Source organism: Sardina pilchardus, chromosome 19, assembly GCF_963854185.1.
Source record: "Sardina pilchardus chromosome 19, fSarPil1.1, whole genome shotgun sequence".
NCBI lineage: Eukaryota > Metazoa > Chordata > Actinopteri > Clupeiformes > Clupeidae > Sardina > Sardina pilchardus.
In genome coordinates this window covers 17,858,390-17,869,124 of record NC_085012.1, presented here as the reverse complement: position 1 = coordinate 17,869,124, position 10,735 = coordinate 17,858,390, and the positions used below count along the sequence as shown (strand labels likewise).

The window sequence follows — 10,735 nt, the reverse complement described above, 5'->3', positions numbered from 1 at the left end:
AGAGAGAGTGAAAGAAAGAAAGGGGAGAGTTGAAGGAAAAGATGAAGAGAGAAGGAAGCAGAGAGAGTGAATTGGAAGGACAGCAGGGGCTGGTGCACCCTGGGAAATGTACAGTAGCAGTGGTTGCTACATTTGTAATGAAAGGGTGGTGGTGCACCCTGTGAAACAGAGCACACCAGGGGGATGTGACATACAATGAGGTCTGTAGACAGCAAATGCACGTGTGTGTGCGTGTGTGCGTGCGTGCCTGTCTGTCTGTCTGTCTGTCTGTATGTGCATGTGTGTGTGCGTGCATGTGTGCATGCGTGCGTGTTTTGAGGCAGCAGAGATCAGTGAGTGGAGGATCTCCTGAGGAAAGACACTAAACCAAAACCTCACCTCATCTATCAGGAGCATGTAAATGCATCAGCATGGTAAGCAAGAGTTGGGTTGGGACTGGAGCAGCAGCTGGACCTCTGCCTCTGAGTTGAGTCAATGACCCAACTAGGAAAACCCTTTAACTTCAGACAGAATAGCACAACTGTTAGGTTAAATCCTTAAATCGAGATGTTCAATCATATAGGCAACCCAATATTGCTTGGTTATTTCCCATTTTGCCCGTGCAAAATTGACCCAGCACAGGTTAGATATCAACCCAGTATTTGTTTGTGTTGTGTCACAGTGTAGCACATTGTAGCTAGACACATAATGCATAGAACTGGTGTTTATGCATGGGAGTAGGACACTGGGAACTGGACAGAGGGAGTGAGACAGAGGAGACAGTGGTGTGGGACAGTGAAAGTATGGCAGTGGGAGTGGGACAGAAGGGATTGGACAGTGGGAGGGGGGCAGTGAGAGTTGGACAGTTGGACAGAGGGGTGAGATAGTGAGAGTATGATAGTGGGAGAGTGGGGGTGGGACCAAGGGGGTGGGGGAGGGCAATCTGAGGGAGGGAGATGTGGCACTTGTCAGTTAAACAAACATCTCAGCACAGACATAACAGAAGTCTCTGGAAAAGGTCAAATGCAGCCAGAGCCTTCTTCCAGTGGTAATATCCAGCACATTATTGAAAAGGCATTCAACATTTTTGAGGTCAAATATATTCTAAGACTGAAAGAAAAGTTATATTACTTCTCTGTTAGATGTCCTCACAGGGCAGCTGTGTGATCTGAAGCACTGAGAGCCCACAGATGAGATATGGGTGTAGGCAGAGCGACTTGAGTGTCCCCTCAAAACTGGGGGGAAGAAAAAAAACACATTTTATGGATACATAAATTCAGACATTTGGTGTAAATAAAGGCAAATATAAAAGCGTACAATAAATGGTCAAAATATATCAAGCCCAATAAACACATCATACCCTGTCCAACAATGTGTGTGGGCTACAAGTAGGTGACAGAAATATAATAATATACAAATATCATATTGAAGGCAACATGTATTGCCACCTCTGGTAAAGTATACAAATGAATGTTTTTTTTTTTTTTAAATGCTTATCTCTTACTTATTTCTTTCTTATTTATATTCTTATTTTCAAAATGCAATGTGGGAACATAAAACCTTGAAAGGAAGTTTGTATAAACAATACCTCATAAATAAATCAATGTTTTTTAATAAAAACACAAGTGCCACACTTCCCTTTGGCAATAAAGCTGTTCTTCTTCTTCTTCTTCTATGACATCCCACGAGGTTGGGGAATACAAAGCAGGGCATTTGAGACCATTCCTCTTCACAGAATCTCTCTCTTGTGCAGTCTTCTCGCCCCAATAGCTCACCCCACTGGGTTTCAATAGGCAGGAGATTAGTGGACAGATAACCAGGACAGAAGAGTACTTTTCTGTTCGGTAAACCTCTTTGTGTTTGTTTGGATGTGTGTTTGGGATCATTGGCCAGTTGGGTGATCCAATCATGACCTGGTTTTAGTGTTTTGGCAGAGATAGAAAGGTTTCAATTGGAAAGCCCAGGTATTTCGTTCATGATGCCAAGCACTCTAACAAGGTTTTTCCTTTGTAGAGGTAAAAAAAGGGGTCTGGAATATCACAGATCCTCTACCATATGTATCACTAGGCATGCATGCAGGTCTTTCTTTCACAATCTCCTTACTTTCTCTATTTTTTCCAGAAATCCCTTCAAGGTTGGACTCTTTTCATTGTTTTCATTGTGAGACTAAAATAATTCAACAAAATATGTTCCTATATAGTATATAAATCTTTTTACCGCACTGTACCAGTGGTGCCATTAAATGTGAAGGGTGCTGAATCACTTTCTTTCCCCTCCACAAAACCAAAATGTGGATGTTCTTTGCACTCAGCAAATGCACCTGTAACCAGTGAACATACCTGAGACACTCGTCTCTTTCCCAGGAACATATTCTATATAAGGGCATGTGTGAAGTCTCACATACACACACACACACACACACACAGTGTCTCTCACACACATACACACACACACACACACACACAGGTGAGCTGGCTGACACTGTCACTAGATAGTCAGAGATTATGCTGACATAATCTCTGAGACATTTTTCATTCATATGTAAATTGCATTATGTCAAGTATCAGAAGTTGAGCAGATCTTAGCATAATACTATGAGGATTTCAATCCCATCGCCTCCATCTCTTTTCTCTCTGCGGCGGTGCAGATATCACTCTCCAGGCTGAAATCTTCTTAGGGAGTGGAGGCTATTATCCCTCTGGCACCGCAACGGATACATGCTCCATAGAGTTCTATAACAATGCTAATTTCCTTTTTCCTTTTCAGACTCAGATATTAACAAAGCAGTTATAGTTCTCTGTTCAGGGGATTTTGTGAGCCTGGCATGGTGTGGTTTTTCTAAAGGCAGATGGATGATTACAAAAAATAAGACAGGGTTGATTGCTCACTCTGGGGACAAAGGAGGTGTATTGCTCTATTAACACGCACACACAAATGCACACACATACACCCATATGCAAAACTTGTTTTCATGTTAAAGGGAAGAGCTTGTTTGTTTCAAAGATTGGCACATAAGGAATACTTAAAAGATGTGAATAAACGGAATCATTTACTGAATGTGCAAGCTGTGGAAAAAGGGCTGGAGGGAACAAAGTGTCTCTTTTAGAAGCAGATGCAAAATTCCGAGCCATAACTTCATTAGCCAAGAAAACCCTCACGAGTCTCAAGAGACTTAGAGTCTGCTCTATGGAAATACATCATCCTTGGCCATCAGTGCAGATGAAAAAAGAGCCCTTGACAGCACTTGGATCAGAAGAAGAATCTTGCCTTGATTCAAGTTGGTACCCTTGTGTCCTTGTGAGTGACCTTCAGATTCATAGACTTGGCCCACCTCTCCGTTGGGACCATCAGCAAAAGAACTGTGGACAATAACAGCACTCTCTCTCTCTGTGCTGCCATCTCAAGGCTGCACTCTCTCACCCTCAAAATACAAAATAATCCCACACACACACACACACACACACACACACACCAAACACACTCACACACACACACACACACACACACACACACACACACACACACACACACACACACACACACACACACACACACACACACACACACACACACACACACACACACACTCTCTCTTATGGCTTATTCTTGTCATATGTTTCATAATTCTGAGATAGAAAAAAGAGAAAGAAGGTCTGGTTACATCACCACCTCAAGGTAGTTACCACACGATGCACAAGTACAGCTTCTCGACTTAAGGCTCCACAGGTAGCCACATGGTGCAATGAACAATACCCAAAACCTGGTGCTTCTCAATCCCTCCTGAGGCCACAAGCAGCCTTGACCATTTACCCAACCGGAATACATGGACAAACAAGTCAGAGGCCTCTCCTTGGAAGGCAGAAATGTATTGTAGAGAATATAGTGAAAAACCAAGAGGGTGACAAAGAGACTGGCAGACTGGGAGGACAGATGCATATGCTGAAAGTTCGATAAAGGATGTAGAGAGAGAGAGAGAGAGAGAGAGAGAGAGAGAGAGAGAGAGAGAGAGAGAGAGAGAGAGATGCAAGGGTTTTGCTGGACAAAGGCAAAGACTGGGAGGACCATGGAGGTATTATAAGAACTGGAGAAAGTGAACAAGTCCCGCCCCCATTCACTTCAATGGGAATGCTAGGCTAGTGAAAATTGCCAAAATTTTACGATTTTTTCAGGCTTCAACATGGCGTTTCAAGGGGCTTATTTCCAATAAAAAGAAAAGCAGACAGGATACGTTTACATAAAATGGGATATTAAGCATGACACTAACACTTTTGTCCAAATAAAAGAGTATTTGTCGGTGTGCTCAAGTAAATAATGTACAGATGTACTGAGAACAGTCACAGTTTCTTTCCCTGGAAAAACATCACAATACTTTGTACATGACTATTTAACTTACTTTCATTTTACTTTCTTACTTGCATGTTTCTGTTCATTAAAGATTATCCCTCTATGGTGTCATAATTAGTTAGCGCTCTATAGAAGTTATACTGAATGACCTTCAAAACAGTTACAGTAGGATCTATGTCTTTCATGATCAACAACATATCCTAACCCCTGAAGAATTAAATCTAGTCTAGTTATCCTCTAGGTCGTTCTGACCAACACCTCAGAGTGACTGTTCTCAAGCCTCTACATGGATATGTGCCTTTGGAGGTAGGTGACAAAACTGAAGCTCCCTTTTTTTAAAACGGGTCGTCCTTGATCAAGTGCTTTTTGGAAGTGAAGCCTAGAGCAAATGAACTCACTCAGCTCTCAGAGGATCTCCAGAAGTCTCACAGTGAGTAGGGAGTAACGACCGCAGGGAAGACGTTTTTTTTTTCGTCTTACTTTTTTCAATATCAGGAGAGAGAAGCAATATGGAAAGAGAGAAAGTGAGGAGTGAAAAACAGAGGAGAAGAAGAGAATTGGAAACGAGTGATAAGGTGGAGAGGAATAAAAAAAGAAAAGGGAGAAAAAACAGAGTGAAAGAGACGGCCAGGGAAAAGACGATTCAAGATGATTTTTTACCTTCTTTGCCATGTTTGATGACCCCTTCGTTTCAGCAAATTCTGCTCTAAAAATTCACACAGCACATGGAGTTCAAGTTTTCTCCTTCATTTTACTTTTTCTTTTCAAGAACGTACAGTTTCACTCTGGAGCCATAATGATAATCTCTGACTGGCTGATATACTCTTAATATTGCATATGTTTTATCTCAATATGCTCACAGTATGCTCTGTGTAGCAGTGAAGAACTGGAACTATGTGATTCCTATCGAGGCACACAGCTGGAAACTGCTGACGTTCAATTTTCCATCAGTGAAATTTAGACATTTCACAGATAACTGTCAGAGAAGCATAATAACTGGGAGTTCCCTAATGGAAACAATTGGACTGACTACCTCTTGCACAGTACTTGAACATGCAAGGAGAAAAAAAGATTTCCCTCCAAAATATAACTAAACTACTTTACTAACTAACTTTATTTCTAACTTCTTCATTTTCTTCCTAGGCCTCCTTTGTTCTATTTCTCTAACTTCAGCACTTGCGAAGTCTTCTGAAAATCCAAGATAAAATCCTGTTATTCCTACTACTTGACTCCTTTCGTTGGTGGGCAGAGATCTACTGTATCAGCCGTAGGCAGGCAAGGGGTGAGGGTCTGACAGGTGACAGGTGGACTATGTGAATGTGAGCTGACGTGGAGTAATGGTATGTGTGCTGGTTGGTGTGAATGTGGCCAGGTGATGTCTGGTGAATTACGTCTATCAGAGAGAGTTTTCATCACCTCTGACAGTGAGGATGTCGGTATGTCAGACCTGCATGTAGGCATGCATGCCAACCCTTTTGGCCATTCATCTGAAAGGCTCTGTTCTCTGGCTAATCTCAAAGATCCTTCCAGAGGAACCATGTCAGGATGTGCTAAGACTCTCTGAATTTGCGCAATTCCATTTTGATTGACCCTGACTCTGCTGCGCTGAGTCAAGCAACTGATGAATTTAAAGCATTCAAAGGATTACACTAGCTGTGTGTTTAAAAAATTGATTATAAAAGAGGAAGGTAGCGGGATTCCAATCCTAAAACAAAAACGGGAGATTAGAGCTACTAAAGGGTTTACTGCTTTATCCTTATTAACTTCATAAATACCTTTCAGGCTGTGCTATAAAACAAAAGACAACCTTAAATCTGAAAGTCTCCAACAACAACAAGAAAAAAAAAGCTTATAGTTACTGACAACTGACAATAACACAAATCCACCTAAAACAGATGTCCCCACCCTCTTTTTATTGCACTCAAGCTGTCCTCTTCAAATCCTAAAAAAACAGCTTAACTATCAAATATGTTTTATGTTGCTGCCATGCTGGGAGTAGTGTCTCACGAGTAGAGATAAACCTGTGAGATGGGTCCCTATATGGCCTCCACCTTTGGGACGGATTAAGATGCATTGTGCTGTGGTTAATGACCCCATTATACTAAGGAAGCATGGGAGAATTACTTACATCAGTTAATCATGGCTAATCTCTCTATTTTTTTTGCTCTCCGTTTAATTCATTTTACTGAGAATAACAGAGAAAATTGAAGTAATTCATTCATTTGAAATCCACTTGACTCAAGTGGTCCTTCATTTTATAGCTTACGAATATCTGTGGAACAAGCCCTTAAGGATTACAGAGGTATTGCAGTGCTGTCAGACTGACATTTTTGGACACTTGAGGAAAATTAAGCTGGTAACTCATCTAGAGGAGGAACTGAAGGATGAAGAAATGTAATTTAAAAAGAAAACTTAATATGATGATTTTTAATAGAAAGACAATGGTTAGTATGCCAGTTCCCCTAGACGTTTTTGTCTTGTGGTAAGCATGCACATTAATTTGCCCTCTCCAAGGTCTGTGGTTCAGTTCCCAAGGGTAGTGATCAGTTCCCAATTAAAGTGATGCCATGTCTCAGCTAGGGACCGAAATCAATGATAGTGGACATAACAGACCAAAGGTTTAGTATCTAGCCCACCTTTGTAACATATCACTGAACATGTTAGTCATGAGACTGTTAATGTCTTTTGGCTAACAAAAGATCTAAACTGTTTCCCTGTAATCGACAGTAAATAAGGAGAATTTTGAATTGATATACTTATTTTGATTGGCAGAAAACCAAGACATCCTTAAAGGATGATCTGGATACAGTAAGTCTAGTGCAGGTCTGTAGAAAATACTTCGCTAGGTTACTTTTAATGCAAAAATGCTATTTGTAGAAGGGGAGTTTTAATACAGAAATCTTGAAAGGGGAAATTTCTTTTGGAAAAGAGAGCATTGCTGAGTGTTTGTGGTCCTCTACTAAAAGTCAGTTCATCGTAGCCTAGCGTAAAGTTGTACTGTCCCTAACTGAGATGGAGAACGGTCAGTGAAGCAGAGACCGAAATTGCGAGGCTACACATCCATAACATTAAGGAAACTAGATGTACCGCAAAACGGTACAAAATATGACTACCATCCTGCACATTCTCTCCGCAAAAAAAAAATCACGCTTGTCAATTTGTTTCTATCTCTTACTCCATCCCCTACTGCAACTTTTATGCATGTAAATAAATGTGTGCATGTGTGCGCTTACTTTTGTGTATGTGTCTGTGAATGTTTGCTTGTGAGTGTGTGAATTTGGTGTGGTGAGGATAATGGTGTGTGTGTGTGTCTGCTTGCCTGCATTTGTGTGTGTTTTAAGTGTCTATGTGCATATGTTCACTTGTGAGTGTGTGTGATGGGGATAATGGTGTGTGTGTGTCTGCTGGCCTGCATTTGTTGTGTCTGTGTGTGCGTTCACTTGTGAGTGTGTGTGTGTGTGTGTGTGTGTGTGTGTGTGTGTGTGTGTGTGTGTGTGTGTGTGTGTGTGTGGTAAATGGTGTGTGTGTGTGTGTTGTATTATGTAATGTATTCCACCTTGCTAGATGCATCTTGTTCAACAAACTGTATTTTTCCCTTGTGTTGAATTAGGTATCTTAATTTTGGAGTCTCTGGAGAATGTTCCCTTGATTTCCCTTGGCACAGAAAGATATTTACTTCCTGTATATGCACTGTCTGGTTTTGAGTGTACCTACGTCAACTAATCAAGTCAGTGGGTGCAAGTTTGACTTCATGTCATGCATTCTAAACTCACTCTGTCGCTTTAGAGAAATGTACTACTGCTAAAAAGGGCATGAATACTTAAAACAAACTGCACTCAAGTGGAGCCTCGACAAGGCTGGCTGCCTGCAAACTCTGTTTTTTTTTTTGGAAGACATCTTGTACATTTTACATTTTGGTGATGCAGTGCACTGTGTAATGATGAATTATGGTACCTTGATATTTTTTTTCTCTCATTAATTTTAGAGGATTCTTCCAGCTCATCTGTTAGACTCTGTCAACATGTTATATTTTGAACTCTTTTATGTGTGACATTTTTATTATGCGGTGCTGTGATGAAAACATATGCTGCATACCGGCTGACACAACAGGTTCCACAGGATAAGGAGATAGCGCACAATCTGTCATTCTTGTCTGTTCCGGACTAGCACACCTGCACACTACACACGTACAAACAGAAGGATTCAGTGTGCAGATAATAATGAGCGCATTAAAGAAGTGATCCTACTCTGAATGTGTGAGATGGGGGAAGGTTCATATCTCAGTAGTAGCCACTGTCCCATTCTTGCCTATTTATGAATCACCAAAAAAACAGGGAGCAATCACAATTGCATATCCTGCATTGGGCGGGCTTTATACGGTGACAGACAGAGGTACAGTAGATGGCTGACACCTCTTTGTACAGAACCAATGCCATTGTAATAGCATGATCCTTCAGCCATTCATGGCGTGAGTTAAATGACCCGGGAGTGTATTTTCGTTAAAACTGACTAAACAATTGCACTTCAAAATTCGGTAAGAGTTTAACGTACAACTAAAAGAAAAAATTACTGCTGGTTACACCCCTTGGCAATCGAAAGTGTGCCGAGAACGCCCAGACCAATATCTCAACTCAAAGAATTGATCTGATGACGGCCAGGCTAATTGTAAACCACATATTATCTCACACAGAGATAGTCGCAAACCACCAATCACCCCACCGTGCTTGTCTGAAAGACACTGACACAGCAGCGGTGCAGAGCGACAACGTAAAAACAGAGGAACAATGCTGACAGAAAGTGACGAACAGATGAACAATGCTGAGGAGAGCTGTTAGCGACTGAGAGACACTCCAATCAATCAAACTCAAACACAAGAACTCCCTCCCTTCCTTCGAGCTGGTTCAAGACTTGAATGGCAAGACTGCACTTCAGAGAGTTTAGAGGCAGTCTCCGAAGGAAGTGTGAGAAAGCAAGGATGTCTTGTATTGACCTAAAGCTGAATGGATAGCTCCCCTCTGATTGGAAAGTGGCACCAAAAGTACATTTTCACTCAATTGTAAGCAAAATGTTCTGTGCATTTACAAAATGTCAAAGGATACATTTCTCCATCAGAATGAAATGTGTGAATAGAATGATGAGTGCTTGTGCTTGACATTTCAGTACCTCTCATCTAAAGTGACACTCATGTAAATAGCAGTTTCTTCAGATATAATTTGGGTGACTGCAGTTGAGTTGAAACACGTTAATTAGAATAGTATTTTTCTACATTTTCAAAAGTCTGCTTTGAACACTGCAAAACATCGATTTAAAAAAGCCCTGATGACTAAAACACAACTGTGAAACTTGATTCATTTCCATCAAAAGGGGATGGTTGCATAGGAGAACTAAGAACTAGCCTACATAATCACACCATATTAGGTCATAGTTACAGTTTTTCTTCAAACCATTTCTTGAATAGGCACACAAAATCACCAACTACTCTGAGACATTCAACAGGCTACCTCACGAGGTAGCCAACAGAACAAGCCTAAGTCAATCTGTCCATACCTAGTACTGTCTAGATGCCTTCCATTTATCTCATAGGCTCTCACAACCACTCAAAAATAAATGGGCTTCATGTAAGTTAGCTGCCTGGAAGTTAGCTTGTGCTAACGACTAGCCCATTACAAGTAAAGCATATCTTCACTATCCACTGGTCAGTTTAAAAGTAGTACCATAACTTGAATGCTCACCACTGCCAGCTATTTGGGCCTATACCAGACTCACTATGTTTTAGCTAATCTTAGCATAAAATAGTTAGCTGAAGCTATCATTGCTTAGGCCTATAGTTAGCTAGTTAGCTAGCTAGCTAACTGAGATGCCCATTCAGCTAAGAAAAGCCTAGTTTTTTTTCTATAGCCTTATTCAAAGCATACAACTTTTAAACACTCGAAACATTTTAAAATGAATTCAAATACAGTCAAATTCCTGTTTTAAAAACATTTAGGCTACTCACCTTGCAAATGTTGAGTTGCACTCCCTCACTGTAGGAGAAGGAGGCGGGGAAGTTGAAATCAGTTGAATTGTAGCGTCAGCAGTGATTGGCTGAAACTGTTGGGAGCGGGGAGCGCCTTCCATGCAGCGATGCCTTGAAGACACCGTTGGGGGCAGAAAAGACCACTGAGCAGAAAGCTCACATGCTAGGTAGTAGACAATTCAACAGAACAGTCTGCTTAAAACAGGGTGTGCTTGAAACCCCCCTGTGAAATGCTATACAGAGGCTGCTTTGTTTCTGATTTTGTGTTTGTTGCTTTGGTTTGGTGTTGTTGTTATGAAATGTTAATTAGCTTTGGTTGTTGATTGCCCACTGTGGGAACGCCTAAAAAAACTCATATTTCACCGTTCATATTTACTCACGCCGACAGGAAAATTT

At 41.1% G+C, this 10,735-nt stretch overlaps 1 long non-coding RNA gene across 1 annotated transcript; it reads right to left on the bottom strand.

Moving 5' to 3' along the window:
* Positions 1-378: 378 nt before the first annotated feature.
* Positions 379-10,414, bottom strand: LOC134065689 (uncharacterized). The gene is made up of 3 exons (XR_009936323.1): positions 10,319-10,414; positions 1,111-1,214; positions 379-500 (listed from the first exon to the last, which is right to left on the bottom strand). It is a non-coding gene; the product is annotated as an uncharacterized LOC134065689 (long non-coding RNA).
* Positions 10,415-10,735: the final 321 nt, after the last annotated feature.